Here is a 26,249-nt window from a genome sequence, read left to right as displayed (position 1 = left end):
CCTCCCCTGTTTCCCCACTGAGGGGGTGATCCAGGCTCACAATCTGTCTGATGCTTCCCAGACAATGCATGGCCTTCAGTTGCCGGCCTGTTAAATTTCGAATTTCTTTCGACTTTTTTACTGGTTGAAGCGGTAATGGTTCTTCACTTACCTGACTTGACTCAACACCGTGATTTTCCCCGAATTGTTCTACGGAGTCTGGTTGTCTGCATTTTACAAGGTCGCCTGCTAAGCGTTCTTATCGCTGCAAGCACACCTCGATACCCCATTCCTTACCTTTAAACAACGTAACTCTGCAAAAACAACATTTTTATTCCCACGAGGGGCAGGGCAGGCCCCGCGGCGCGTGGCGGCGGGGGGCGGGGGGGCCCCGTGACGGCACCGAACGCGGGGGGGGGGCGGTATGGCCTCGGGCGGCGCGACCGGTAGCGGCGCGACCGGCAGCGGCATGGCCGGCGGTGGCAGGGCCGGTGGCGGCGGGGCGCCGGGCGGCAGCCCAGGAGCCCGATCAGGAGGAGGAGGAGCAGGAGGAGGAGGAGGAGGAGGAGGAGGAGGAGGAGGAGGAGGAGGAGCGGCCGGCGGCAAGGTGAAGAGGCGGCGCCACCGTTTGGGCGCCGCGAAGCCCCCCTGTGCCAGGAGCAAGCGGGTGAGGAGCGGCCCCCCCACAGCGGGCCCTTCCCCCTCAGCCCACCAGTTACCCCCTTACTTACCCCCTTACCTTACCCGCCCCTTTATCCCCTTAGTTACCCCCTACCCACCTCCTTACCCCCTTAGTTACCCCCTCGACCGCTTAGTTACCCCCTTAGTTACCCCCTCAGCCCCTTACTAACCCCCTCAGTTACCCCCTCAGCCCCTTACTTACCCCCTTACCCCTCTACCCAGCCCATTACCCCCCTCCTCCCCCTCCCCTTCACCCCCAGCCCGCTGCCCTCAGGACCCCCAGTGCCACCCCCAGGGCTTTCCCCGCTCCCTGCACCCCTCCTCAGCCCATCATCAATTCTCTGAACGTTACCTGCCAGGCTTTGCTTCTCGTTTGTGCTGTAGGGTACAGCAGGTTGATGGTGAAAGCGGTCCGTCAATTCGGGGTGTGAAAATCCCCGTGCTGGAGGGGGGACGCGCCGAGATCCCTCCCAGCAGCTCTTTGCTAAGAAATGTCAGGACGCCCAGAGAGATGCTCTGGAGATGCCCTCTGCACATGTTTGTTCAGCCAAAACCTCTCCGCTATTAAATGAGCAACGTAGCTGAGGGGATTGATTATCATATGCAAAACCAAGGGAGCGCTACGCGTGGATAGCTGCTCATTTAGGTTTTTATCACTTGCAGAAATGCCAAGTCCCTTATACCACATATTGACAATCAATCTTGTCCATCTAAAGCTGGCCTGGAAGGGCAATGCAAACATTCCCCACGCTTACAGAGCAACCGTTGAAACCTCTGGCTTGAACAGTGCATTAATGTTGAAAGTGCCATAGCTTGCGTGTGCCGACACTGTGTAGCTAACTGATAAACCTTACACGTGGATTGAAAATAATCAGTGGAGATGGTTTTCTAACTTTTCCATTGTCTGTTATCTCTGCGTGTTTTCCAGTAGGTTTATTTAAAGAGTGTGCCAGAGCAAACACGTGCGTGGGGATATCTGGGGGATTCTGCACAGAGAATGGCTGCTGCACATCCAGCGCAGATCAAATTAACAGTAACTTATCGGGGAAGAGTTTTAATGATTTGATAAATAGACAAACTGATAGGTGTTACATGTGTGCATTTATTATAGCAGTTAGCTTTGTAACCAGACGAATCGTGCAAATGTTCATAACGTAAAAGGACGAGCTTTGAGCAGATAGCTTGCTTAGAGCATTTGTCAATTAATTTCAGTTTATTTTCAATATCATGTCCACTCTGCAGAAGGTTCTGTGGCTTAATGTTAATTGTCTCTCAGTGATGCAGTTGGGGAGGCACGAAAGCGACCGATGCGATTTTGTGAGGTTATACCTCTGGTTCTGATCCCTACCCCGCTGTTTTTCTCATCCTTCCCCCTACAACTTTAGTCGATAAGTCGATTCTTAGAAATACTTAAATAGATGTGTTTTGTGTGCTTGTGATCGTAATTACAGCCCACGAAACCCTCTGTCTCTTACCATTAAGCTCTGAAGGTGCCTGGGCACTGTAGGCAGTATAGTTAGCAGCTTCAAAGTTCCTGGGAACTAGTCCTGGATCTAATTTACCTTTTTTTTTTCCCCCTGCCTGCAGGAGGGATGATTAGCAGGATGCCTAGCTCATGATTGTCAGCTTTCTGGATATTAATTTTTATTATTAATTTTTATTATTAATTATATTCATTTATATTAATTTATCTTTTATTTAACCGTAGTTCCTGGGGCTTTCGGTCAGGTGGGAATTCTCCGATCGTACCCGATGTATGCCGCAGAGTCAGTCTTCTACAAAATACAGCAACAGCTTTAGAAGGCTCTTGCAAGAGGAGGTGCTGGTGCTATAGCTATAGCTGTGTTTCTTGCAGGACATCTTCTGGGTTAGCCTGACTGTTGAGAGCAGAACTGTTTTTTGTGCGTATAGTCACTGCAATTCAGCATTACTAAAATTGAAAATATTTAGAGTCACTGATTTTAATGGGTAGTATGGTCCTGACTGTCGCAGTAGATAATTGCTGAACTTCTGGTTTAGTTGGTTTTCACGGGAGGGTGCGAAGAGGAAGAGTCCTGGAACAAGTCTGTAGGTCAGGAGCTGTTCAGGCGTAGAGTTTCCTGATAGCCTTGCAGATTGACGACCTGCTGGTGAATTTTGGCAGAGGTTTCAAAACTTTGAACCTTGCCAAGGTCACTTGGAAGTGCAGACAGTGATAGGTAGTTGTAAATCAATCTTAGGTGAATTTTAGGTTTACCAGAAGTGTAGCGATCCTATGCCAGGGATCAACCTCGTCGTCGTCTTCTGAATATTTGCTGTATAATATCTGTCTTCAAGGTCCGTGGAAGGTGGTATCGCAGCATATGCTGTTGACTGCGTTTCTGTAATTAAACAAGTGTTTTTTCTTTCAAGCAGGGAATAATTAGCAGAATGACAGAAACTGTGAAAAATATTGTACCGGCCTGGCTGCAGAAGTATTTCAATAAGCGTGAGGAGGAGTGTGTAGACAGAAATGAATCTGCAAACCAGGAGGAGACTCCGGTAAACTATCATCACGATTATTCAGATGAAGATACCATAATCGATGAGAGATTCACGCCTGAACCAGCAGGAATTAGTAGACGAGGTATGTGAAAAATCATTTGGAATTCTGGCCATCTGTATTTATTCACAGATTTCTAGTTTTGAATCTGAATTTCAAAAGGAAATTGGAATGAGGGTTTTGACAGAATGAAAAAAAAAAACAAACAATCAAAAAAGTCGAAACAACTGTTTGTGAAACCGTCTTAGCTTTAAACTGTATACACAGTTACGAAGCATACATCTTATGCTCTTGGAAGGCATCAGTTAACTTTAGGTACTCTATTAGCCAGGTGCTAAATGCTGAAAATAAGTCATTTGCAAGTGTGCTGGGTTGCATTTTCCATCTTTTAAAAGATATGGAATGAAAATCTGTCTAATTGCCTAAGGCAATTAAAAAAATTAATTTGTTTTGCAGTCTTCGAAACAAAAGACTAGATGCTAGAATGGCAGAGGAAAATTCCGTCTCGTGTCCCGACTTTGTTTGTTTTGCTTTGTTTTTTTTTTGTTTTGGGCTTTGATCAATTTAGTAAAGTTCCTCGTTAACTTGATGGTGAACTGGGGAACTTGTGCACGGATGTGGTTTATGAGATTATTATCCTTAAAATATTCAATAACTTTAAGGTCTACGCGGGGGGAGGGGGTGTCTTTGAAAAGGTATTTGACCGTTGGCAACGAGGTTTGCAACTCCTTTACCTCATGAAAGATTAATTTGTCTTATATCCAGTGCCTCTCACTGTTCCTGTAGTCCTGTTGTATAAATTTGCATCTATTCTTATTTGAGTTTCTCTTAAATTAGCTGTTTTGGGGAAGTCAGCTTTTAATAAGTGAAGAAGTTTTGTCTGAGCGTGCGTAGGTAACCATAGATAATGTGGAAAGTCAGTTGCTTCTGTTGTTGGCAGAATCAAAAAATAAGGAGGAAATATCTTTGCCTCCAATCTCATCTAATTGTAAACAAGGAGATTGATGGCTTTCTGTGTAGCTGTAGCTTGGGAATGAGTTTGGAGAAAAGAATAGAGAAGGTCTTCGTGACTGAGGAACACATGTTGGCTTTCCTATGTAACTGCGTGAAAGGAGCTTTCAGTAAGAACAGCTGCACTGCAAGCTTGCTAACTCCAGGAGATCAGGAGCAGGTGGACACCCTGGAACCTTTTGCAGCTTATGTTGCTGTCCGTGGGTGTCGCTTACTATGCTTAAGAATAAGATTTTTTTTTTTAATTATTACTACATTTTGAAACCAATGTGTTTCTTCAGTTCTGAGGTATCAGTGTGCTGGAGCCTATATTGGGTGGCCTTCCACCTGAATACCTTTCTGTATCTCAAACGGTGCTGTCCTAAAAATCTGCTCATGGTTTGGAGAGCTAATTAGTGGTACTGCAGTGGTTATGAAGATTGAACTAACTAGTTTAAGCTTCAGTTCAAGTATCAAGAGGATAGTGGCTCAAAGTCATTTGAATTGCCCAGATTCCTGGGAGAGACAGTAGGCTTTCATCAGGCAAAATACCCATGAATAGTTCCATTCATTTAGCAAGATAGACTTCAAGGCCACCTATTCCAGGCCACTAGCATTGTTTGCAGACCCTTTGCTTCAAGAGGGAAAAATGCTCATCTGGTTACTTGGGTCAACATCCTTGTCCCTTGGGTCAAAATCCCAATAGTTAATGGGTAGGAGATGATGTTTTGCCTCTAACGTGAGCTGATATGGAAGAACTTGGGAAAAAAGTACTGCAAACGTTCATTTTCATGTTGTGTATTCAGATTAATGTAACCTTTGTTCCAATATTATGGAAGCTGCAGTGTTATCTGTAATTTACCGTGTAATCTCAAATTTTGTAAAGCTTATTGCAAGTTGTACATGGGAGAAGGAGTATATATGTTTGATTTAGTGAACGGCCAAGTCAGCGTTAGAGCATTTGAGCACGGGGTCAGAATGTGGTGTTGTAAAACCTCATAGTTAACTACTTCTGGATGCAACATTAATACTGTGTATCGCAAGCAGTGTTGTTGTTGTAGCCAGACAGTTAGATGCAACCGTATCTGGGTGAGGAAGAAGTTAAATTTGGCTTCTCTCTTTTTGCGCTTAGAACTTGGCAATAGCATGGCTGTCAATAGGAAACAGGTTTTGGCTTCTGTGAGCTTGTCTATAGCAAAGCTAATTATCTCCCTGTTCTTGTCTAGAACCATCCACAAGTAGATCAGCACTGAACTTCCCAGTTGTGTTAACAAGGCCCTCTCTTCATCGGAGCCGTCTGAATTATACCACGCTGGATTCTCCTGTCCCACCTTGTCAGCCCTCGACATCTTCTGTATTTGGCATTGGCAGTCCTAGGCTGTCCTTCATAAAAGAAATAGAAGATTCTACCTCTCAACAAGACGATGATAACATCTCAACAACCAGTGATTCCTCCTCTAGAGCATCTGATGAAGGTGATTTTTGTGTTCTCTGTTTGACTTTTTTTTTAATGTGAAGTACCTTGCGTTCTTTAATATTCCACATCACCTTAGTAAATAAAATAGGTGAATGTCAACTTTGGATGCGAGAATTAAATTGAATTTTTAGTGTTTTAGAAGTATATAATCCTATCACCTTTTTAATAGAAGCGTGCTTTGGAATACGTTTATGATACCCTGATGTTAGAAAGAGTCAATGCTGAAATATACACGTTCAGCTAGGTTATATGTAGATTTTGAACTGGGACGGTAGGAAATCAGGCTGACTTGCCGTAGCTTGACAACTAGGCTGATTGTCTAGAAGGAAGAGTGACTCAGAATATCTAACAGACAGCTGGTTAAATGTGAATAAGTGCAGGTGACAAATAGGAACACGAGATGTTTTCCTGTGTTTCAGCAAGAGAAGATAAAGAAACTACTCTGTCATAAGCTATAGGCTGTTTTTTGACCTTTCTTGGTAGAAGGCTTCAGCTGTCAATACTTTCATGTCTTTTGCCAAATTCATTGAGGAAAGCACACCATTTTAAAATAAAAAATAAGCATCGTGTCGATGTAGGTTGGTACGTAGGTCTTCTCGCTGAAAGGGCGAACAGCAGGTTTGCAGCTTTTTCTAGTCCCCCATATAGACAGGGACTGACGTGTGCTCAGCAGGTTTTCCAGAGAACTTTTGTACAGCTGAGTAGTAGAGCAGAGTTGCTGGGCTTTAGCAATATAACCTGAGTGCACTAGAACTTTCTGGTGTGTCTTCGTAAAACATACATGGGCAGAAGATCGTTAACTCTTAGAGCAGCCTTTGGGGAATCTTCCAGGTTTAAAACCTGTGCGATTATGATCTGTGCTGGCCTCCAGCCTTTTACCAACACAGAAAAAAGCTTTGTCCGTACAAATGCACTGATGTTTATGCGGTCCTCTTTTATCTTAGCCTGAAGGAAAAAAATATCTGCATTGGAAGCACAGTATTAACTTGGTAAGATTGCTGAAAACTACTTGCAGCTCTGTGAACAGTTTTCAAGTTTGTAGGTGATACTTGGTTTTCAGTCTGTACGTGAAGTTGATCTATTTAAGGAAGCTGAAGTCATGCTTATTTTTCTGTATTGAAGAACTTGAATTAGTGTGATCTTTATTGTTAAAGTTCTGTACGTACGAGAGGCATTTACATCTAGCATACGTCATTTTGGCAGATGTTGCAGTTTTAAAAAATACTTCATCATCACTGCTCTTGCCCGCAGGAGCTGAAAGAACTCATTCCCTCTCGCAGCATTCTGCAGCTAGCTCTAAGAAACCCGCATTCGGTTTATCTGCTTTTGGAGGACTGTGTCCTGTAAGTACTGCACAGTATTTCTTTTAATCAGTTTGAATGTGTACCTGTTTTTCTATCCACCTATCGTACTGTGTTTCCGTAGGCACGTGGAAGCACATCTGTTTTTAAGCAAAACCAGCTTGGGTTTTCTCCATTTTACCCCGGAAAGACGGCCTATGGTGGTGCAGCTGTAAGATCAAGGCAGCGAAGAACGGAACCTTATCGGGTATGACAAAAGTAGTGTAGTATTAGTAGTCAAATGTAGTAGTCAAACCTGGCTAATATTTATCTGTGGATCTTCTTTTCCAAGCATGCCTACATTCATGCTATGGATATGTTGTATAAACCTGCAGTCTTTGAAAATATCTAAAATCAACTTTGCTGATCCTTTGTTCTTCTGGTACACAGAGGCATGCAGGACTAAATGCAGTCCCAAGATAAGCAGTAACATGCTTTCTGTTTTGAACGATTCATATAGTTCTTGGAGAGAGTTATTTGCCCCCAAGTGTTCTTGGAAATAGCAAATAAAAACTGCTGACAACTCTGATTAGCTAGAGCTGAATCGAAAAGGAAAGTCAAGTCAGGTTTGGTAGGAATGTATTTAAATGAAAGTGACTTTTATCGATAAATCAAAAGGAATTTGAAGAAAATGAAAACGCGGGTTTGCTGGCTCTGTTCTGACAGTCCATTTCTGCAACGGAAAAAGGGCAGTACAAGTACCTCACTTACGGGAAACCTTGAAACCTTGTGGTGCAAAGCTGGGAACCCTCTTTGGTCGGCTATTTTTGTTTTTTACAATATTACTGCATTATGGTAAAAAGAGGAACCAAAATACTAGGCTTTTAAAGGAGAGAGTAGCTTGCTTCTTGCTGCTTGCTGTGAATGACAGCAAGGTACTAGAGAGTCCAGCGAAGGGCCACCAAGATGATCAAGGGACTGGGGGCACCTCTCCTCTGAGGAGAGGCAGGGACTGCTGGGCCTGTTTAGCATGGAGGAGAGGAGGTTTGGGGGGATCTTATTGGTGTATATAAATACCTGAATGGATGGTGCAAAGAGCATAGAGAGCCATTGTGTTTTCAGCGGTGCCCAGTGCCAGGTCAAGAGGCAACAGGCACAAACTGAAACGTGAGGCTCTGTCTGAGCATCAGGAAATGCTTTTGCACTGTGCGGGTGATGGAGCCCTGGCACAGGTTGCCCGGAGAGGCTGTGGAGTCTCCCTCTTTGGAGGTCTTCAAGAGCTGACTTGACATGGTCCTGGGCAGCCTGCTCGGGGTGGCCCTGCTCGAGCGGGGGGGTAGACCAGGCGATCTCTAGAGGTCACTTCCAACCTTAACCATTCTGTGGTTCTGTGAGTCTCACTTGTGTTTTTACATGCTGCGTGGTCTGCTTCCTGTCTTCACATCGTGTGATAAGCACAGTGTGGTTATTTGAGGGGTTTAACCTGGGAAGAAAAAAAGTCACACCAAAGGAAGTTTTTGACTGATATTTGAAGTTGGGTGGTGCAAATAAACAGTTTACTTTTTCAGTGTAATGTTTAGATCTGTTACAGTTTAAATCAGATCTTTATCTTTTAAGACAAAGATTTGCAGCCAACTTTAATCTTGGGGGAAGGGAGGAAGCAAGAGAGAAGTAAAACTAGTTCCTGGTTATGATTGTATACACTGATTTTAAGATGGTACACTTAGACCATCGTGAAACTCTGAGGTCTGTGTTGTTACTGAAAATGCTTTCTGTACCACAAGCCTTTTCTTGAGTTCTGTTTCCCTGATTACTGCTTCGGAGGCCTTAGCAGTCCTAGCATCATCCGTCTTGACCTTTTACAAGTACGGAGTTCTTTTATTGCTCGTGCAACAAGCACGTGCAAGATGCACTGAGGCCCAAGGTAAACTTCATTAAACTCCGAATGTATTCTCTTCTTTATGGCTTAAGCTCCCAGTGACTGCATTTTTCTCTGTCATCAGAATATATTGATTGTATCATCAGTGTAGCCTTGGGACGTAAAATACATGCCTCTTTAGCTCAGAATTGACCATTGTAACACTTAAAATGCTAATTTTTCAGGCACAAAGGAGAGCGAAAGCTAGACAAGAAACTGTGCGGTCCCGCGCTACGTTAAGTACCTCAGCACGGCGCATCTTGGAGGCAATGGAGAAGCTGTCAAGCCCTTTGTTGGTAAATAGCACTTCTTTTAATCTGTTTTTGCTTCATGTGTTTATAAAACTTAGTAAATGTGCCATCAAAGCATAAAGATAAAACTATTCTTCCTTACGTTGTGGCCGGTTTAATTTATTGCGCTGTTTTTTCAACAGGATGCTAAAAGAATGGCATCTGTTTTGCCGCTGTGTTGTGTAAGTTGACCATGAACCCCCACATTTTTGTTGCAGGGAACCCTCTCTCTCAGGAAAAAAAAAAATGCCCTCTAATAGTTATGCTTTGTTTTTTCCTTTTGTTTTTTCCTGCTTTTTGTTTTTTTAGCCTCCGGACATAGATAAACCGGATATTACTGACTTCCAGTCCAAACGAAGAAAGGTAAGAACCAATAATGTCTTAAGCTGAGGTAGATAACTTTTTCAATGCTTTATCACTATTAGAAAAATTTTCTCAAACCTCAGTGACAACATAGACATCAAATCAAGTTAATATTGGCATGTATCCACAATAGATGATGGGTTGTGAAGATTACTCAGGTTAAGAATTATGTTATCTTTGTAAGTTGAGAGCAACAACTCTAGAACACACCAAGTCGTTTTATCTTGTCCCCCAACTTGGGGTGAAGCTGCATATTAAAATTCCTGTTGAGGCAAGTTTTCTCTTGAAGAAATGATCACAAATAGAAAAATACTGCTTGAGTGGTCATATAGACTTTGTACAGACTTCCGTGTTCATTCGGGCACAGAAAACTAGTTTTTGTGCTTTTTATCACCATTCAAAGTAAAGAGGAGGAAAATTGTTAATTTCCGACGCTATAAATCTTACGCTCCTAAATTCCTATTTGGAGGTAGCACAGAACTGGTGATAATGCTGTGGTAAAGCATGATTTCCTTTCATTTTCTTTAAAAAATGAAAACTAGTCATCTTTTTTTGATGACTTTAGTTAGGGGTATCATTAAACTGCAAAACTGTACCAGGCACAATAGCTCTTGGTGTATTAAATGCCTAACTGGGGGAATTAATATTTTTCATTTTTACCTTTAAAACCAGCGATGAACCATCGTTGGAGTCTGATAAATTTTCCATAAAATTAAATGGGCATCTCTTTCTGCGAAAACATCTGTGTTTCCAGTATCAGTCTGAGTGTACAAATGACCACTTGTTAAGTGTATGGGCTTCTTAGGCTGGAAATCAAAGTGGACAGTAATACTGGTTGCTTATTGCTTTTAACTCTTTCAATCTCTGTATTGTTTAGCCAGCACAATCTCCATTTGGTAAAGTTCTAAAATGAATGTAGCAGCAACTGCTTAGTTTTTAGGGGGGTAGAGGTTTTTTTTTTCTTTTTCTTTTTCGACGCTATAAATCTTAACGCTCCTAAATTCCTATTTGGAGTTAGCACAGAACTGGTGATAATGGTGTGGTAAAGCATGATTTCCTTTCATTTTCTTTAAAAAATGAAAACTAGTCATCTTTTTTTGACGACTTTAGTTAGGGGTATCCTTGGGCTTATTAAATTGCAAAACCCTTAAATGACCACTTGAAGATCAGGTGACTGAAGGAAATAACAAGATGTGCAAACTTTTCATCTTCTGTTCTAATGAGCAAAGGGACAGTGTCTCAAGAAGTTTCTGTGCTAATTCCTTGATTGGATGGATGTATAATTAAGTTTACAATCACTTCAGAGTTTACAAACATCTCAGATTTCCTGGACCATCTTTTCACCATCTGCCAAATTACAAGGGCATGGAGAAGTGAAGTATATCATAAATATTATCCAAATAACTAAAACCAAATCTGGTGTGAATTCTCAGTTATATTATAGCAATATACCTGTGATAAGGCATTAAGAAAGATCTGCCAGATTTGCAACAGAGAGCCTGAAATTGTCAGCCACTAAATGAATGTTGCACGCAGCTGTCAGTGGGTGAAAGGAGATAGATTGTCTATTCATAATACTAGAATTCATAATGGTGGCGGGAGAAGGGTAGCCCGTGATGAGAAGCAATTATTTGCTGAGGAGACGATCGTGTGTTTTCCTGCTAAAGTGAACATGCGGTTGACGGAACACTTGTGCACTCAGGCTAAACTTCTGCAGTGGGTAGCAGTGATGTGGTATTTTTCTTATTTCAAGGAACTGTACCAGGCAGAATAGCTCTTGGTGTATTGAATGCCTAACTGGGGGAATTAATATTTTTCTTTTTTACCTTTAAAACCAGCAATGAACCGTCGTTCACTCGAAGTAGATTTGTGAACTTACATAAAACATGTCTTATTCAAGGTTTCAAACTGAATGTAATATTTTTTAGAAAGATGTATTTTTGTATACTTTAGAGAGAGTGTGAATCCTATTACTAAGAGCTGGGAGATACTGTGAAATTAAAGCTGCAGCGTAAACGATTTCCTGTTGGTATTGATTTGAACAATAGCATGCTTCCTAAGACTGTATTTTCTGATCCTTAAGACCGCAGGCGGAGCCATCGGTAAATCTTGTAGCCTTTAGGGTTTGTTTTCTGTCTGACAGTTCAGTTAAGTCAGTTTTGCAGAACACGCAGTGGTCTGTGTTAAAAATTAACTCTGGTCTGTGAAAATGCTTTGAAAAGGGAAGTCAAACCCACTACTTGAAGTGCATCTAATGCACATGTAAAGCATTGGATCATATTTTAATGAATGAGATTATTGTAAGATTGACAAGTTGTTTTTTTTTTGAGTGTGTTCTATTGTTTGTGTAACTTTGAAGAGGGAAAATGTAGGGAATGTGAAGCCCAGAAGCCTGTATAATTAGTTGCTTAACACTTCGAATGTTAAATTAATGAATTAAGCTACTGAAAAAAAAAAATCACAGTGTGGGCAGAGGAAAAGATAGGAGCATATTCTAGGAACATGGATTATTTTAATTATGGTAGCATGAATTATTTTGTCTATGAAGCTAACTGCCAAATTTTGAAATGGAATTCAGTCAGACTTTGGCTACTTATATATAGCTTTATGGATTTTGTTACTGGTTTTCTGGTGATTTCCCTCTACAAGTTGAACGGTCTTCAGAATTTTCAAATCGTATTCACTGAGTGCCAAGACCGATGGGGGGAGGTTTATAGTTCTGTAATTTGTTTTCATCAATAAATATTGGAATTAATTTGGGTGGACGTAAGGATAAATTGATTGCTGTTTCCCTTTCAAAGCTGGAATCCCAGAATGCATTCCAGCCTCCACCTGTTAAGAGACTTGTGACACCAACGGTAAACTGTCAACCGATGCGTTATACGCGGTATTCTGAACCATCACCGACTTCAACTACTCAGTCCAGCAAAATTTGCCAGAGAGGAGACACAAAGTACCAAGTGAGTACATTTTTGAGTCTTTATGTGCCTGTTTTTTTTTTCCAGTCTTGGAATGTTTCTCAAACCAATTGTTATCCTATCTTTGCAAAAAGTACTGATAGTATGTTTGAGGCGAGCTTTAAGGCAGTGGGAACCATTGTGAAATAGATTGAGCTTTTATGGATTTAATTCTGTTTTTGGAACACTCAGTGTCTTGTGGTTGTTTTCACGATGTCATGATGTGCTATTGAGTCATCCTGTTGTCAGTGAAAGAATATTAAAAGACAGAAATGTTTTCCTTTTATATTCTCATGTACACAAAGCTGTCACTGATGAAACATGCTCGTGTTCTGTGTAAACTATTCCAGGTGAGCTATGTGCTCCAAGTGAGAGTTCTGACAATGTGCTGAGTTATCGGTTTTGATTGCTTTGGAGTAGATGGAGTCTAATAAATTTTCCATAAAATTAAATGGGCATCTCTTTCTGCGAAAACATCTGTGTTTCCAGTATCAGTCTGAGTGTACAAATGACCACGTGTTAAGTGTATGGGCTTCTTAGGCTGGAAATCAAAGTGGTCAGTAATACTGGTTGCTTATTGCTTTTAACTCTTTCAATCTCTGTATTGTTTAGCCAGCACAATCTCCATTTGGTAAAGTTCTAAAATGAATGTAGCAGCAACTGCTTAGTTTTTAGGGGGGTAGAGTTTTTTTTTTTCTTGTTTGTTGATAAATGATAGAAAACAGAAAAGTATGTCCCTTTTACGGGGCTGGTAAACACAAGTTTTGATGAAAACTCTCCCCCCCACACACACAATTTTTGTCATTTTGTTTAAAATAATTACTTTCTTTGTTAGAGGATTTGACAAATTTGATTTAGTGTTCTATCAGTTTGTCCTCAATGCTGAGTGAAGCAGTGATGCTTACTTTAGCCCCAAAATTTAACTGAACTGTACCCACAATGCTGAATTAGGGAACAACGTTAAGTAGGTGAGGTGTATTCAGTGCTATAAAATTAAAAATAAATAAATAAAATAAAAACCACAAAAAACCACATGAAGTGGTTGTTGGTACTTTGTGTATGCTGTACATATTCAGCTAAGTCTTGAACTAAACTTAACTTGCAGGGGATGAGAGAGAAGACTTTGCCTGCAGAACAGCGAGCAGAACCATCTGAAAGGTATGACATCTATTAATTTAAAACTTACTTGAAGAAAGAAAGAAATCTCCTTTTTCAGTACGGTCTGCACCTGAAAGGTGGTGACAGTTCTCAGTAAAAGGAATGGGAAATCCAATGAAAATTTTGTATTTTGAGGGAGCTGCAAAGTCTGGATTGTGTTTGAAGATCAATAGAACTTTGAGAAAATTGTTGTTTTTATGAAAGGAAGGAAGATGAGCAAGAATAAAAGTACTGATACACCACTTTTTATCCCAAGTTTATCTTCTGAGTAGGATACGAAGATGGGAAACGAGGCACGTTATAATGCTGTATCCACAGAAAGGATCTTTGCTATTGGAGGCCTAATTTTTTCCTTCTACAGGAAATATGGCTCATTTTGTAGTTTAACTAAATCTGTAGCGTTACAAATTTTGCTTTGACAGATATTTCATGGTTTATAACTCAGTTTACTTATAACAAAATAATTTGTCCCTCCTAATGTTCCCTAGGGGAAAAGCTATTAGTTTTAGCTATTTAATTGCTTGCAGTTTGAAAGCTCTGTCCTAATGGGATGATTCTTTCTGAAGTATTCTTTAGAAGGTGAAGTAGGGGAAGTGAGTTACAGTTCAGGAGGATGTTTATTGATGTGTTTTTTTCTTTATTTTTTAAGCAAAAACATGGAGGAAGATTTATGATTTATTATTCTTTTTTTTAATACTCCTTTCATGATGAAGTTAATTGTCTGCTTTGAGTTCACATGAAGACCATGTGTTCTTTAGGATCATTTGAGGCCAAATGCTAACTCATCTCTAAAATAAAAAAAATCCAGCAGAATTAATTGAATTTCTTCTTGAGGAGACTGCTTTGTGTTATACTGCTTTCTTGGTTTAGGTCAAATGAGTTATCCTCCAGATAATATTGATGGCTTTTCCTTCTGGGCAAATGGTGTTTTGGGTAATAATGCTTGAGTTAAGGGACTTTGCACTCGGTTTTTAGGGGGTCGCTCTTTTCAAAGAACAGTAGCAGGGAATTTTGTTGACTCTATGCTCATCTGCCAAGCAATTCTTATGTGACCATGGGCATTCTTTGGCTTGCAGAAAGAACTCAACACTTTGTTTTGGCATCTAAAAGTTGGACTTCACAACAACCACCTTTTTAGGGGTGGAAGCGACTGGCTTTAAGGTTCTGGTACAGGTGCAATCAGGTGCTGGGTTTTAATTATGTTTTTTTCAAACTGTTCTAAATTGTCTCTGTTAGAACTCCTTTCTACTTCTCCATTTAGGAAGGAGATACAGAAAACTCACACTGCTTTTGATTTCGTTCACAAAGTTTATTGCAGTGCCCTACCTTTTGTTTGTAGAGTAGGTAGTGGTGGTAGTGTTTTTTGTGATGCTGGTCTCTGTTGGGTGCCATGTTCTGGAGCAGGAGCACCACACTGATCTGCTGGCAAGAGTCCCTTTGGACAGTTGAGTTGGAATACTCAGTAAATCTCTGGCCCACCAATGCTATATATCTATGCGTGTGTGTGTATATATATATATTTTATATCCTGAGTCCAATTGTAGATTAGACTTGCTTGAAGGCTGACAGCTGTCTTTGCCCCCTTGAAGCTCACAGGTGTTAACAGAAAGAGGAATATGGGCTGTTACGGGCAAGCGATAGTTGTCTGAATGAAGATCTATTTTGATGTAAGACTTTTTTCAGAATTCTAATGGATTGACAGTTCGGATTAGAGAAAAGTCTGAGCATCTGCCTTAGGGATCTGTCTTCCTCTATGCAGTTACAGTGCTAAGCAGGCTGTTGTCAAGTATTTGACAAGTTTAGACCAGTTCTCCTCCTCAGTATTGTGGGAGTTTGACCTGGTGTCTTCCAGTGCGATCTAATGCACTTTGGTACTGACTGACTGATTGGCTGCAAGATAAGCTTTGATGTCACAGTTTTTCCAGGCATACTTCATTTTCTTGCCATAGTACTTTTGTTAGAGTTATTCCCTATTTCACTTCTGGTTTGGGTTATTTTTTCCCCATTTGCTCTTGGATTAGGATATCTTTCTGGTTTTGAGCTAGGCTTTTTTAAGTACCAGAAAAACGCCTTTGTATGCCTTACAAAAGGGATCTGTATTCATGTCTGAAAAGACTTCTGGAATGTTGGCATACCCAAACACCTCTGCTGTTCCTGCTGATGGCCACATGAAAGCCAGAGCTGCTTCTGAAGCTTAGGCCATATTACCTTGCCACACAAGTCTAAGGCGTCCCTATTCTATCAGAGCTGTTGGCAGTGTTTCCCATGTGTATGTGTGCATATGTGCACTCTTTCTGTATTTTTGTGAGCTGTTCTTTTATATCCCTGCAAAAGATACACGTGCATCGCAGAATCAGAGAACCAGTCCTATTTAAAGGAAGCACTGGAAAATAACAATCTAAATCAGCTCTTCTATTTCAGGTCTTCTGGCTTAGTCATTGTTCCCATGTGAACGGTGCACTTATGTATGTCCTTTTCATTGCTGCTGTTAATAAAGTTTTTCCTATTTAGAACATCAAGTATTTACCAGCGTTTAGCAACTTGTGAGACAGCTTTAGTTTTTTTCTGATCAGCAGGTTTCAATTCTAGGACTAATAACAGCTCTAATATCTTGAAAAAAAAATTTGGCTGGTAAGTTTTTTTTCTCTTTTTTCCCCCAACTTCTGTACTGTCGTGTGCTAGCAATGTGACCAGCTACAAATTCAGTACTGCTGCGTCCAGTGGTCTGTCTTCAGGAGTGAGTAGCGGAGGCGGCAAAATGAGAAGGGAAAGAGGAATACACTATTTATCAAGAGCTGTACAAGAACAGGTAAGTGACTCTTAAATTAATTGCTGTCACTGAGCTTACTGAAGTAACTAGCTAAGTGTGTCAGTTTTATTGCATCATAGTAAATTATAACAATACCGCTTTATTTTTGCATTGTTTTTGTTTTCTTGTGGGTTTCAGAGCAGGCTCCAATTGATTTCCTGTGTTTGAATACCTGAACTTTGCTTATGTAATTTTGAAATTTTTAATTCTCTTACCTTGGAGATTCTTCAAACTATAACATTTCTCGTTAGCAATTGAATGAATGAGTCCTAAGAAGAGAAGTTTTGGTGAAGGTTTGTATAGTTTTTCTACAGGAATGATACTTGAAACGAGTGCCAAGTATAAAAAGAAAAAAAAAGCTTAATTTTTGGTTTCATATTTAAGTCATACAGAAAGATACAGGCCAAGAGTGTGAAAAAGAGTAGTAGAAGAGAGCATTCTGCATGTCTGCTAACGATGACTCAGTTTTTGATACTCACCAAACTCATTGTGAGAGAGTTTTTTTCTCATTTTAATAGGAAAAATCTATTCCATAAAACTATGACCATGAATATTCAGATTATTTTTTCTTTTATTGGATGTTATATAAGCTGCCTGTAAGTTAATTTAAGTATTTATGTTAACATTAAGTATTTAATTAATATTAAGTTAATATTAAGTATTTAAGTTAATTTAAGTTTCAAATCATTAAATGGGACTTCTGGATGATGCAATATAAAGAAATCGTAAACACTGTTGTTTATTCCTGTAACACAAATAAAATAATGGTCCAAATATCAAAGGTTCCATAAACTTTTCAAATCAAAACTGTGAAACAGATGTAAGCTACAGGATGCACTGAATATCAGTAGTACCAACTTACATCCCTGCCTAGTCATTTCTAAGTAGATCATGATAGTACTGTACAAATTTCGGTCAGATTTTCTATGCCATTTAAAACATAACTCATCCAATCTTAGTAATCAAATAAAGTAAGTGGCAGGGATGAAAATTGAAGTTGTTAAGAGGCTCTCTTCTGATTTTTATATTTGCATCCTGATACATGGTATAGACTGTATTTACCAGAACACAATCTTCGGTGCTGCTAGTCTGACTTTCTTTGGTGCTTTTTGTGTTTAGTTTGGTTGTTGAACCTACCTGCTTCTTTAAACATTACCTTTTTCCACGTTCACTGCTGTAGTGACTTTAGAAACTTTGGCAGCTATCCTGCCTAATTTTGCAAGAGGAACACTTTCTCACTTGTCTTGAGAGTGTACTCTTAATTGAAGCCATGCGAGGGTAGTTAGAAAGGATGATGCTTCTCCAGAGCTTTGATGACTAAAGTATAGAAAAGAAAGAAAGAAAATGTGATCTGTGCCTCTCTGTTCTGCACAGGTTTTGAGTTAACTTTCAGTGTTCTTGCTGTACAGTTGTTGAATAGAGTATAATGTGGAAGCAGGCCTGCCATAAATTAAAATGACGTGGTAGACAGAGGTGGGGAGATCGGGATTTCTTCTGGAAACTTGCTTTCTCTTAATTTGTATGGATTTTTGTTCTATTTAATTTTGTTAATAAATTGGGTGGGATGGGGTGAGAAAGTAGTATGTCTTGTATAAGAAAAATTAAAATTTGCAACTTTAGGAAGTGGAGGAACCAGTGCTACCGAACATACCCCTACCCATCAGTGCTGCATCGCTGCCTCAGTTCAATTCTAGTTTCGTTGGTAGTAGCGCTGTCTCAGCGTCACCGAGCGCTGTTTCAACAGCAGCAATGAGCACGGCAACTCCAGCAGCTGCGACGGGCATGGCAAATCCATCAGAGGTGGAGGGCATGACAGATCCATCAGAGGTGGAGGGCATGACAGATCCATCGGAGGTGGAGGACTTGACAGATCTATCAGAGGAGGAGGTGGAGGACATGATATATACAACGGCGACGTCGGGCATAACGTGTTCAACAGTGCCCTCAGGCTTGACATATCCAATAATGGCGGCGGGCATGCCATACCTGCTGATGACAAAGGACAAGGCAAAGTCAACAGCGGCAACGACAAGCGTGGCAAATTCAACGGAGGCGGCAGGCATGGCAGATGCAGCAGCGACGGCGGCGGGCAAGGTAAATCTTTATGCTATAAATAATGTTTACAATGAGTATACTGCTTTATTGCGAGTTGACTTTTTCTGTGGTGCTCATGAAACTAACAAATATTAGTTTCTACGCAGCTGAATGAATTGGGGTTGTATGCCAGTTTGGGGAAAAAGGCATAAATGTTTTGATTCTGCTTCTCTCAGTCTTAGAGCCTGCCAACTCCCATTTAACGTGATTGTATAACTGCTTCAAATGCTGTGGAAGTCTGCGGGGGAAGGGGGGTGTGGACTTTATGCCAAGTTATTTATAGTGGTTTGGGCAGGGGTAGAGTTAATTTTCTTCGTAGTAGATGATGCTGTGTTGCAGATTTGTGAGCAAAACAGTGTTGGTAAGGCACTGGTGTTTTAGCTGTTGCTGAGCAGTGCTTACACAGTGACAAGTCCTTTTCTGTGTCTCACGCTGCCCTGCCAGCGAGGAGGTCGGGGATGCACAAGAGGCTGGGAGGGCACTCAGCCAGGACAGCGGAGCCCAGAGGACCGAAGGGATATTCCACACCATTTAGCATCGTGCTCAGCAATAAATGCTGGGGGAAAGAAGGGGAAGGAGTGGGGAGTATGTACAGGGTTATGGCATTTGTCTTTCCAGGTAGCCATTACATGCGATGAGTCATTAATGCTACCTCAAATTTAACAACTTTACTTCTTTACTTCCAGTTCTTTTCCCTGTTCCATTTGGAGGGAGTGAGCGAGTGGCTGTGTGGTGCTTAGTTGCCTGCAATGGTTAAACCACAACTTTATTTAAGTTATTAAATTAGAGGTAACGTGGTCATATAAGCCTCACATAGAATGAGCCTAGGGTGCAATAATTGGCATATTATTGCAATAAAATAAACATTAATCTGTTCCAGAGTACTTGAAATATTTTTTGTACGGTTTGAAGTAGACAGCTGCTTTAACATGTTGAGGTGTTTGCTGAAGTTCTTGGAGTATCATTGGGCTGAGTTTGCCGTTCTTCAGCTTCCTGGCTTGCTTTTCCGTGCATTTAGACCTAAGTAGCATCTCCAGCTTTTCCTCTCAGTTTCTGGAATTTGGTTTTGAAGATATTGTCCTATACCCACTTGGAAACTTCCCTGTGTTTTATTATTACTTTTATCTGCAAAATAACTCAAACATCAGGTTTTTCGACGTCACTGCGGGACTTCTGTTGGGTAGTGAATTCAGGTAGTTGTTGCTCTTAAATATAAACCTTTAATTCTTTTGAAAATACAGATACAACCAACAAGTACTGTTAGCAGTCCTGAGTTTGCGTTTTCATCTCCAGTTGTGAAATCTACTGAGGCAGAAGTGCTACCTACGTCTTCTGTAAGTAAAATAATAAAGGAGCTTGACTTTTTTTCTTAGGCATTTAGTAGGCTGTTGCAGAACACTAAAGCAGAATCTGCCTTGATGGAGAAAAGTATGTAGGCTTCTGGCTTATAATTTGTCATTCAGCATGCGTGCTACAAATGTGAAGAGCAGCTTTCAGATTTGGTTTTGTGTGTGCATTCGATTGAAGTTCCTGTGGCTTGAGAATCTGAAAAACCTCTCTTGTTCATAGCAGATTGGGTTTACATTTAGTGTTCCCGTTGTGAAATCGGCAGAACTTTCTGGACCCAGTGGTACTCCAGTGACGCCCTTTCTTACCCTAGGTAACTGAAACTTTAGCACTTCAGATCTGAAGTGCTGATTTTCCTTTTTTTCTTTATTAAATCTTCAATCTGTCCTGTCTGCGCATGCTAGCAATTCCAGGCAGTGTTGGACTTCTGCAGTATTTTTCCAGTGACAGATCTGCTTTTATATTTTTTTTTTGTTTTGTTGCTTTTTGTTTTGCTTGTAATCATAAAGCATTGCAAAGTAAGTAGAATTTGTGAAGATTCTTATGTGAGAAGCATGAAAGCTGGAAATTCTTGTTTCTAACAAAAGTGAGTATAATCTGCTCTAACTAGGTCACATTGTGAAAGCTGGTTTTGTTTTCTTTTGTTTCAAAAGACACCACCACCTCAACCAACATCAACACACAGAAAGAGGAGGTCAAAGATTTTGCTGGTGGTCCCTTCACCACTGCCCACGTATTAAAGGAAGGAAGCGTCTTAGACGTTCTAAAAAATCCTGGAGAGATAATGAACTCCTTTTAAAAAGATGCTGCAAAAAATACGCTAGCATTTTTTATTAAAAAAAAAACCAACACACGACTTATGGTTAATAGAGTATCTGCTATAAATATGAATGTAGGAGAGCATTACATTAAGCGCTGCGTTTGTTAGGGTGCATCTGCCCCCTTCTATTCTAAGTGGTGTTTGTTGCTGGAAGTAAAACTGCAAGATGAAAAGCAGATGGGTTGCATCTCCTTTACGTGTTAGGATGTAATTGTAAATGAGGTACTAAGAGAATTAGCCAGATAATCGGTGTTTCATTTTAAGTAAATACAATTTGTGGAATTGAAAAGGAAATGTTTGTAAAACTCAACACTCCTGTCCCACCTTCAGCCCAGGTGAAGAAAGAATAGGAAAGAGCTTCAGTTCCAAATACATGGCGAAAGCTGCGAATCTTTGGGCCTTAGCTTACAATGGCTCCTGTGGATTAAAATTTAAACTGCAAACAGAAGTGGAGTGTTTTACGTTAAAAACCCTTTTCTGAATTTTGTTTTTAAGCAATTGCAATTGTTTTCAACAGTTTCATAAAGTGTGTCTGTGGAAAAGATATCTTTTAAGAAAAAGGGCTTTATTGAATTTGATCTTTTCCCAAAAGTCTTCTTCTAACTTACATACTTGTGAAGAAGGCAGCACGTTTCTCTACTGGAAAGAGCTAAGTGAGAGAAAATACATTGTGCATTTTGTTTAAGGAAAGACCTCTGAGTGAAGTGACATTCACTTTCTTTATCGGTTTAAAAGAAGCAGAATCTAAATCCACATTGTTCAAAGACTTCATTTTTGACTAAAAAAAAACCAACAAACAAACCACAAAACAACTATGTTCAAGGTAGATTTACAAGCAACTTGAGCTGCTGTTTAAGATGCATTTCCTTTAGTCTTTCTGTATTAGTAGCTTGTCTTTTCTGTTAAAATTGCCACCTTTTAAATAAGGAGTTGTCCTGTGTCCGATGCATTTTGAAAAAGATTATAGAAAATTAGACAGTTGTTCAATTGTCTTGAGTTTTTATTATTTAATTAATATTCAGCATATGTGGGAAAATACCGTATGGATTGCTGCTCCGAGTACAAACTTCTGTACAGTTACTGGAGTAGATTTGAGTCATCTGCTACGGAAGGAGGAGCTTTAGAAATTTGATTCGATTGGGCATCGCGTCTTAATCAAATTGTATTATTTCCATTCCACGTTGGACTGTCAGATTTCAGTCAGCTACTGTCTGTTTGTACTTGTATCGACCAGTGAAAATGTTGATTTAAAGCTTGCTTGGAAACAAAGAGTTAAATGAAGCTTTAACGAAATGTTCTGTTGTGACCCAGTGCAGCAGATGAAATTTCATCCGTTTAGATAAGATTTCTGGGGACTTCCTGTTGCGCTCGGTCTGAATGTCTAGTTGTAACCATTGGCACCTGAGTTGAAATTTTTGCCCTCTAGTAAAGTCACTTAGTTACATGTAGTGAGGTGCTGCGCTAACAGGAAGACTTTTTTTTCTTGCTTCCTAGACTTTGGATTGTTGAAAACACGCTCTTCTACGTCTGCACAACCTACAACAAGCACAGTGGTTTATACTAGGCCTGCAATAACAACTTTTTCTGCAGGTAAAGAGACTTCTAAACAAGCATCGTACTGGCAATCTGATACATGTGACCCTTTTCTGCAAAACAAAGACATAAAGGACAAATGTGTAACTTGTCAAGCTACTAAAGCGTCAACAGTTGAGAGTATGAAACAGACAGTAAGTTCAAGTCAATGCGACACCTCAAAGCCAGCAGCGCCCCCAGCAGGGATGCTGGGCTTTGGAGACAAATTCAAAACAGTACCTGGAACGTGGGATTGCGATACATGTCTTGTCCAAAACAAACCGGAAGCTACAAAATGTATAGCATGTGAGACACCAAAACCTGGAACGGGAGTAATGCCTGCTCTGACATGACCAGTGGTCACAGACAGCTCGGTGACAGTGACATCCTCCTCGAGCAGCACTGACACAACAGCCACTCTGGGCTTTGGAGACAAATTTAAGAAGGCGAAAGGCTCTTGGGACTGTGGAATATGCCTTGTACCAAATAAGACGGAAGATAACAAATGTGTAGCCTGTCAGTCTGAGAAACCAGGTATGGTCCTTTTTTTCCTGTTGTTTCCATCCTAGCCTCTGTGAATCTTGTACAGAATAAAAGTACGTTGCATATATGGAATATTTTAAGCAACACGATTCCCAGGTACGGTTGATGGGTTAGCGGCTGTCTGCAGGATTGGTTTACAGGCACTTCAGAGGTCTCAGCCCAGGTTCCAGCCTGTCGCATAAATTGAACTGATTGTGAAATGTATTAGTACGGAGCTGGATCAATGCAGATACCCCCGGCTTTGCAGCTGGTGAGGGAAGGTGGCTGAAGTGAGTGACTTAATTTAAAAACAACATAGTGATTTTTCACTGGCGAAAATGAGAACTCCATAGAAAGAGTTAAAAATGACTGCGTTTTTCTCTTTCAAAAAATAAGTAAAAAAAATTACAGAATGTGTCCAAAATGCCTCTACTCACCGTTTGTATGTAATTGAGGGGAGATGTGAAGCCAGATTTCAAGACAGTGTAGTCTTAACTAGTCTTAAGCTAAAGCAGAGAGATGCCTATGAAGGTCAGTGGTAGGCTTCAAGAAAGCGAGTGACCCGCTGGGTAACTTCTTCAGGGCAGTACTGGGTTGTTTCCCATTGTGTGTGACCGTAATTGATTTTGAGCGTGGTTGTATTGTTTTTAAAATACGATTCTAATTCTAACTTTGACTCTAAATGTCATTTAACATGCCATTACATCGAAAAACACCTGTGCAAATATATCCTGGAAGAAACAAATTAAGGTGGACTAGACCGGGCTTTTGTAATCATCCTGTGCGGTAAGACTGAAATTTCATGAGGTAAGATAATGGATTTCAGACAGAGTTGATTCTCTTGGACTTCCAACCTCTGAGCGGTCAGTCGGCATCTTTGTCTGAGGCTCTTGCCATTGCAAGGAGGAATTTTGGAAATGAGGGGTTTACTGTGACCATGGTGCAGTGAATTGCACGGTTACGTTGCACTTGTCAGGAGGAAGAGCGATGCAAGTAATACTAGGATAAAAGTTTTCTGCGTGTGCTGTGGAAGGGAAGAGCCATTCTTGTCTTTCCGGTTTTGAATTTGAAGCGTTATCTTCTGCTTCTCTCTTAAAAGGCACCTTTTTTTTTAAAAGGCACCTGTCAGGCCTCTTTATGGAGGTTACACTGTCGTCAACAGCAGCAGAAGCTTGTGTGCTGAACAGAGTTGTGTGTTGTTTGGAAGCTTTGAGTTCCACTCTGGTTTTTTTGTTTGTTTCTTTGTTTCTTTGTGGGTTTTTGGTGGCTTTTATTTTCTTCAGGGGCGGGGGGGGGAGTTGCGGAGTAGTTTTGAACATTTCTGTGGGATTTGACAAATCAAATTTAAAAGTTAATGCTCATTTTATAGTTCATGTTCAAACAGGATGGTTAACTGTCTTGTTTGTCTCACAGAGGGTCCAACACCTGTGACCAGTAGCAGTGCATCTGCATTTTCTGCTCCTTCTGGAGAATTTCTGGATTTAGACAAATTCAAGAAGCCTGAAGGAAGCTGGGATTGGGAGACCTGCTTGGTTCAAAACAAAGCAGAGGCCACGAAGTGTGTAGCCTGTGAAAGTGCAAAGCCAAGCACCAAAGCAGAGCTCAAAGGTAATACTTAATGATTAAAACGAGGATGCATATTCTGTGATTTATTTTTTGGTTTGCTCTGATTTTTTTTATTTTCTTACCTGTTAAGCACAATTATTTTTTCCTTTGAGGTGTGGCAAAATTATTCGTTTTTCCTGTAGGAATATTGCCTAGATAACTTCTGTTTCCACACTTTTCCCCAAGAATAAGTTTATCCTTTTTAGAGAAAAGCTTTCATTAATGACGTGCTTGTTCTTTACATGCCCTACACGTTGTTCATTTGGAGTTCAGACTAAAAACATGATCTTTCAAAGAAGTTCGTATACTTTTTAAAGCCAGGTGGTGGGCAGAAAACACAGTTGTGAAAAGTTTTATGTAGAGAGGAAGCATGGGGTTTTCTTGTTTGTTTTACTGTTTGGTGGGTTGTTTGTTAAACAGTTTTGACTGGAAAGATCAGGACTAGAATGTAGTTCAAACCTTCATGTACTGCAAATACACCGTGGGTTACGGACTTGACATTCACTTATTTCTGCAGGTTTTGGTACTGCGACTGCGTCCACAAAATGCTGCCTTGCCATCATTTACATTCGGTGTTCACTCAGAGTGTTCAGGTGCAGAGTCTGCAGCTGCCTCACAGTTTATTTTGGGAAGGACAGAAGAGAAGCAGGATTCTGTCACTACTGCTGCTCCATTAGTGTTTGGAAAGAAAGCTGACACTGAAGAGTCAAAGACACAGCATCTCAACACTAGGTTTAGACGAAAAATTGCGACACCTTAAGGAACCTGTCCTGCATCTCATTCATGCACAGAAGTTGCAGTGTCTCAATGCTAGCAGTACAGTTGGTGGTAAAATCTTTAGTAGGGTGAAATAGAGGCCTCACACCTTTCAGAGAAAAAAAGAGATTATTCCCACATACTTGCAACTATGCTGCAGAGTGTACTGCTGTTACTCTAGTGCTACAAAGGTCCAAAAATCACTGAACAGTTATTAGCCAGTTTTGTATTCCTTTAATTTGTTGAAAGACTGCAGTAGAGGATTGAAGTTTTTATTGAGGATCACTGTGTGGAAAAATTCTGATTGTTAAATGTCATTTGTATGACTTAAGAACCGCGTTTTGGAGTACAGAATTCAGTATTAATTCCAGAAGGGGTAAGGGGAAGGACATTAGCTAGTAATCCCGAACAAAAGCAGTGTATAGAGCTATACTGATTTTAATCGCAGTATTCTTACAGTTGGTCTGTTACTGAACAGATATGTTTTGGGGAGATATGGTGGCCAGGGAGGCGTGTGTGTTTGTGTGCTTCCTCTTCTAGTTAAGGTTCTGGGGTTTGGTTTAGTCAGGAAAATTCGATGAGGCACCTTGTGTAAAAGGAAATGTTAACCAGCATTTTTCAACACGGTGTAGTCCCTTAAAAGTGTCATAGATGAAAAGAGGCCATAACCGCTGGGGGAAAAAGTTAGTGGGAAACTGAGAGCAGGATCACATTCAGTAGCGAGAGAGCAGCAGCCTAGGGAAAGCTGATGAATGACTGTAACAGATAGTTCTATTTTAAGTGTAAAACAACACTCAGTACTTTATAATGGTGGTCTTACCAGAGGGTTCTTCTCCATGGCTCCTAAAAGCACGTCTTGAAGGCATTCGAGTGCAGTGAACTTAAGCTGTAAGAGTTGGGCTGGTAAGCTTGGCCTGATTTGAAGCTGTAGGCACGGGGCTATAATTTCTGAACAGGCTACAAAAGAAACTGTACCACTGTGCTTTTCAGTGCTCCGTTTAGCAAAGCCATCAAATTGTTGCAGGCAATTGATGTTGTTCTTCTAAGAGCACCTGAAAGATATTTTTGTTTGAAGAGTTCAGAGGTACCGGTTAATACTGGTTCAGATAA

The 26,249-nt window shown here is 40.5% G+C and overlaps 2 long non-coding RNA genes across 2 annotated transcripts; both read left to right on the top strand.

Moving 5' to 3' along the window:
• The first annotated feature begins 5,536 nt into the window (after positions 1-5,536).
• LOC310891258 lies at positions 5,537-9,135 on the top strand. Its single transcript, XR_014577495.1, has 4 exons — positions 5,537-5,646; positions 6,900-6,991; positions 7,074-7,196; positions 9,032-9,135. It is a non-coding gene; the product is annotated as an uncharacterized lncRNA (long non-coding RNA).
• A 14,330-nt stretch (positions 9,136-23,465) lies between these two features.
• LOC310891262 lies at positions 23,466-25,050 on the top strand. Its single transcript, XR_014577501.1, has 3 exons — positions 23,466-23,585; positions 24,192-24,386; positions 24,901-25,050. It is a non-coding gene; the product is annotated as an uncharacterized lncRNA (long non-coding RNA).
• Positions 25,051-26,249: the final 1,199 nt, after the last annotated feature.

Source organism: Anser anser (genome assembly GCF_964211835.1).
Source record: "Anser anser genome assembly, contig: HAP1_SCAFFOLD_60, whole genome shotgun sequence".
Classification (NCBI taxonomy): Eukaryota; Metazoa; Chordata; class Aves; order Anseriformes; family Anatidae; genus Anser; species Anser anser.
The sequence above is the reverse complement of the archived record's forward strand: the minus strand, read 5'-3'. Positions and strand labels throughout refer to the sequence as shown.